Here is a 5,699-nt window from a genome sequence, read left to right as displayed (position 1 = left end):
TTCTACGAAGATCTTTATCGGTCAGACCGCATAACAACATACGTTGTTCCCTTTGTCATCGATATGTTACTTGCCCGAGATTTGATCGTCGGTATCTCAATACCTAGTTCAATCTCGTTATCGGCAAGTCTCTTTACTCGTTCCGTAATACATCATCTCGCAACTAACTCATTAGTTGCATTGCTTGCAAGGTTTAAGTGATGTGCATTACCGAGAGGGCCCAGAGATACCTCTTCGACAATTGGAGTGACAAATCCTAATCTTGAAATACACCAACCCAACATGTACCTTTGGAGACACCTGTAGAGCACCTTTATAATCACCCAGTTATGTTGTGACGTTTGGTAGCACACAAAGTGTTCCTCCGGCAAACGGGAGTTGCATAATCTCATAGTCACAGGAACATGTATAAGACATGAAGAAAGCAATAGCAACATACTAAACGATCGGGTGCTAAGATAATGGAACGGGTCGTGTCAATCACATCATTCTCCTAATGATGTGACCCCGTTAATCAAATGACAACTCATGTCTATGGTTAGGAAACATAACCATCTTTGATTAACGAGCTAGTCAAGTAGAGGCATACTAGTGACACTCTGTTTGTCTATGTATTCACACATGTATTATGTTTCCAGTTAATACAATTCTAGCATGAATAATAAACATTTATCATGATATAAGGAAATAAATAATAACTTTATCATTGCCTCTAGGGCATATTTCCTTCAGTCTCCCACTTGCACTAGAGTCAATAATCTAGTTCACATCACCATGTGATTTAATACCAATAGTTCACATCACCATGTGATTAACACCCATAGTTCACATCGACATGTGACCAACACCCAAAGGGTTTACTAGAGTCAATAATCTAGTTCACATCGCTATGTGATTAACACCCAAAGAGTATTAAGGTGTGATCATGTTTTGCTTGTGAGAGTACTCACCAGAAACCAACCACTCACCTATGGAAGGACTGTACGATCATGAAGGCTTTGAAGAACTCCAACATGTTCAATAGCAATCATGGTATGGGCGGCGGCTCAGGTGGCAGCGGTTTTCATGGACCGGGTGGTGGTTCAAATTCCAATCTTCAAGGCTCTCAAGGAAATCAAGGTGGGTACAATCAACAATCTGGCCAGGGAGGTCAGCAGCAGCAACAACAATCTGGATACCAGAGCAATCCAAAGTAGTTTAATAGTGGGCAGTATCATGTGTTCACCACCAGTTTGTGCAGACGAGACCAGAAACTTCATAAGAGGGCTGTGAATGCTGTTGAGCCGGTAGTCCCTCGTTATTTGAGATGGTCTGAGCAGCCTATTCTATGGAGTAGGGAGGATCACCCTCCCCGGGTTGACAATCCGGGTCACCTGGCCTTGGTGGTGGCACCTCAGGTTTGTGGGTATAAATTCACTAAAGTACTCATGGACGGAGGCAGCAGTATCAACATCCTCTATTATGAGAATTTCCGTCGCATGGGGTTGACTGACAAAAGTCTTAAGACGTCTAACATTGTTTTTCATGGAGTGGTGCTTGGTAAGTCGGCACACCCAGTGGGTAAGATTGAGCTGGAGGTAGCTTTCGTAGATGAGCATGATTCCAGGGCCAAGAAATTAACTTTTGAGGTAGTCAAAATCAAGAGCCCGTATCACGCCATGTTTGGACGACCGGCTTATGCCAAGTTCATGGCATGGCCGTGTTATGTTTGCAGCTCAAAATGCCGGGTTATAAGGGCACTATCACAGTACATGGGAGTCGGAAGATAGCCTTGGAATGTGAGGAAGGTGATGTTGCTTATGCCGAATCTGCTTGTGTAACAGAGGAGTTGAAATTGTACAAGGATAATGTTGACCCGGCGGACATGACATCTTTGAAAAAACCAACTACAGAGCATGAGCCGTTGCTGAAGTTTAAGTTGGCTGATGACACTAAACTCGTTGATTTTGTTCCAGGTGACTCATCTAAACAGTTTAGTATCAGTGCTAATCTGGATCCCAAATATAAAAGCGTGCTCATCGAGTTCATCCGTGAGAACCGGGACATCTTTGCATGGAAACCTTTTGACATGCCGGGTGTACCAAGAGAACTCGCTGAGCACACTCTCAACATTGATCCAAAATTTAAGCTGGTCAAGCAGTTTCTTCGGCGGTTCAATGAGTAAAGGCACAAGGCCATTGGTGAAGAAGTGGCCCAACTCTTGGCGGCCGGGTTCATTATTGAAGTTTTTCATCCAGAGTGGCTGGCTAACCCGGTGCTCATGCTTAAAAAGAACGGCACCTGGCGTATGTGTGTGGATTACACGGACTTTAACAAGGCTTGTCCAGCTGATCCTTTTGCTCTCCCTCGTATTGATCAAATCATTGATGATACGGTGGGTTGTGAGCGTTTGAGCTTTTTGGATGCTTATTCTGGTTATCATCAGATCAAGATGGCAGTTAAGGACCAGGAGAAGACAACTTTTATTACTCCATTTGGAGCCTTCTGCTATGTGTCTATGCCTTTTGGGCTTAAGAGTGCCCAGGCGACTTATCAGTGATGTGTGCAGAACTGTCTTCACAATCAGATTGGGCGCAATGTTCATGCTTATGTGGATGATATAGTGGTGAAGTCCAGAGAGAAGGATACCTTGATAGATGATCTGAAGGAAACCTTTGATAACCTCCGGGTCTACAAGATGATGCTTAACCCGGCCAAGTACTTTTTTGGAGTACTGACGGGCAAGCTTTTGGGTTTTTTGGTTTCTAACAGAGCCATCGAGGCTAACCCGGAGAAAATCAAAGCGATTACGTCTTTGGCTAAACCGGCGTGCATCGATGACGTTCAGCGGTTGGCAGGTCGTGTTGCAGCTTTAAGCCGGTTCATAAACCAGTTAGGTGAGAAGGCTATACCGCTGTATCAAATGATGAAGAAGACAGATGATTTTGTCTGGAGTGATGCTGCTAACTCTGCCTTCGAAGATCTGAAAATACAGCTCGCTGAGCCGCCGGTTCTTGCTGCTCCTATTGATAAGTAGACATTATTGTTATATGTGGCTGCTAACACACATGTTGTCAGTGTGGCCATTGTCGTAGAGCGCAAAGAGGCTGGCAAGGAATATCCGGTTCAACGGCCGGTTTACTACGTCAGTGAGGTGCTCATTGAGTCCAAACAGAGATATCCACATTGGCAGAAACTTGTTTATGGGGTGTTCATGGCGAGTCGGATGCTTAAGCATTATTTCCAGGGTCATCCTATCACTGTGGTTAGCTATGCTCCTTTAGGAGATATTATTCAAAATAGAGAAGCCACTGGACGAGTTGCCAAGTGGGCCATTGAGCTTGGGCCTCATGGTTTAAAGTATGTGCCATGTACTGCCATCAAATCTCAAGCACTAGTGGACTTCATCAATGATTGGACGGAGCTGCAGATGCCTGAAGAGAAGCCGAACAACACATATTGGACTATTCATTTTGATGGGTCCAGGCAATTAGAGGGCTCGAGGGCTGGAGTTGTTTTAGCTTCCCCTCGAGGTGACAAATTTTGTTATGTACTATGGCTGATGTTTCCCTGTACTAACAACGCAGCTGAGTATGAGGCTTTGCTCCATGGTCTTTGGATGGCTAAAGAGACGAGCTTGAGCCGGGTAAGGTGCTTTGGGGACTCGGATTTGGTGGCTCAACAAGTATCAGGCATGTGGGATTCCAAGGATCCTCTCATGGCAGCTTATCGCCATGAAGTTGATGCCATTGCTGGACACTTCAAGGGTTACCAAGTGGAACACATTGATCGCAGAAAGAATGAAGCGGCTGATGCTTTAAGCCGGCTGGGGTCTCAGCGTAAGCTGGTGCCACCTAACACTTTCTTAGATGTTCTGCATAGCCCTTCTGTCAAGTTGCCTATAGAGGAAGACTTGGCTGTTCCAGACCCGGAAGCACAATTGGTGGCGGCTCTTCACGTCATCCCGGATTGGACAGTGCCATATTTGGGTTATATGACCCGGGGTGAGTTGCCTGAGGATGAGACCTTGGCTAGACAGATAACCCGGCGGTCTAAATCAATGACAATTGCCAACGGTGAGTTGCATCATCGCAGTGTCACCGGGGATTTTCAATGTCGTGTCTCTCCTATGGAAGGTCAAGAAATTCTTCATGAGATCCATGAAGGAGATTGTGGCCATCATGCTGGGTCAAAGTCTCTTGTGGCCAAAGCTTTCCGACATGGTTTTTACTGACTGGCGGCTCACGCTGATGCAGAGGATTTGGTCAGTAGGTGTGATGGTTGTCAGAAATTCGCACGATGGGCGCATGTGCCGGCTCAAGAATTGCGGATGATTCCAATTACTTGGCCGTTTGCAGTCCGAGGGCTCGATATGGTTGGACCTTTCAAAAGATCCAAAGATAAAAAGACACACCTTTTGGTGGCAATTGACAAATTCACGAAGTGGGTGGAGGTAGAGCCGGTTAGTAAGTGCGATGCAGCCACATCGGTTCAATTCATGAAAAAGGTGATCTTTCGTTTTGGCTTTCCACATAGCATTATAACTGATAATGGTACTAATCTGTCCAAGAGTGCTATGGAGGAATTTTGTCAACGTGAGCATATCCGGCTTGATGTTTCATCAGTAGCTCACCCCCAATCCAATGGTCAAGCTGAAAGAGCAAATCAGGAAATCTTGAAAGGTCTCAAGCCCCAGCTTATGGTTCCTTTACAACGGACGCCGGGTTGTTGGGTGGAGGAGTTACCCTCTGTGATATGGAGCATCAATACTACCCCTAACAGGTCTATAGGTTATACGTCTTTCTTCATTGTTTATGGAGCAGAGGCAGTCCTGCCTAGCGACATCCATCATGACTCGCCCCACGTGGCGGCTTACATTGAAGCTGATAACGAACAAGCCCGTCAGGATGCTGCACTTGACCTATTAGATGAAGGGTGTGACTTAGCAGCAGCCCGCTCCGCGATTTACCAACAAGACCTGCACCGTTATCACAGCCGCCGGGTTAAGTCCAGAACCTTTTAGGAAGGTGACGTGGTGCTCTGGCTCATCCAGGACCAAACTTATGCACACAAATTATCCCCACCTTGGGAAGGACCCTTTGTGGTCAGCAGGAACTTGAACAATGGGTCATACTACCTCATCGATGTTCGAGAGCACAAAGACTCACGCAAGTCGAAGGAAGAGACCCTCCGGCCGTGGAATATCGCTCATCTTCGGCCTTACTATACTTGAGCCACCGGCTCTCATAATGTACATACTTTGATGTTGTATATATTATGATAAGTAATAAAGCAGGACCTCTGTCCTTTTCATTCTCAATAATCACATGCCTTTATTGTTATACTTTCAAAATGACCAATTAGGGGTTGATTGTGTTCAAATCTAGCTTAACCCTTTGGTCCGGCTCATGATCGTATTTGAATCTAGCCGTTAAACCTTATGATCACTAGGGGGCTTCCTGTTCAAACATAGGTCGTATTCGAACCAAAGAGAACATAGCCGTCGGTACCCTCTTCATCAGCGCAATGCCAAACTCACTGGGGGCTTCTTGATCGTAGTCGAATCATTGCTTAACCCCTTTTGGGTCCGACTTGGATCGTATTCGAATCAGGGTCGTTAAAAACCTCTCAAGGTCATTTGGGGGCTTCCTGTTCAAACATAGGTCGTATTCGAACCAAAGAGAACATAGATGTCGGTACCCTCTTGATCAGCGCAATGC

This window comes from Triticum dicoccoides, chromosome 5A (assembly GCF_002162155.2).
Source record: "Triticum dicoccoides isolate Atlit2015 ecotype Zavitan chromosome 5A, WEW_v2.0, whole genome shotgun sequence".
Classification (NCBI taxonomy): domain Eukaryota; kingdom Viridiplantae; phylum Streptophyta; class Magnoliopsida; order Poales; family Poaceae; genus Triticum; species Triticum dicoccoides.
The sequence above is the reverse complement of the archived record's forward strand: the minus strand, read 5'-3'. Positions refer to the sequence as shown.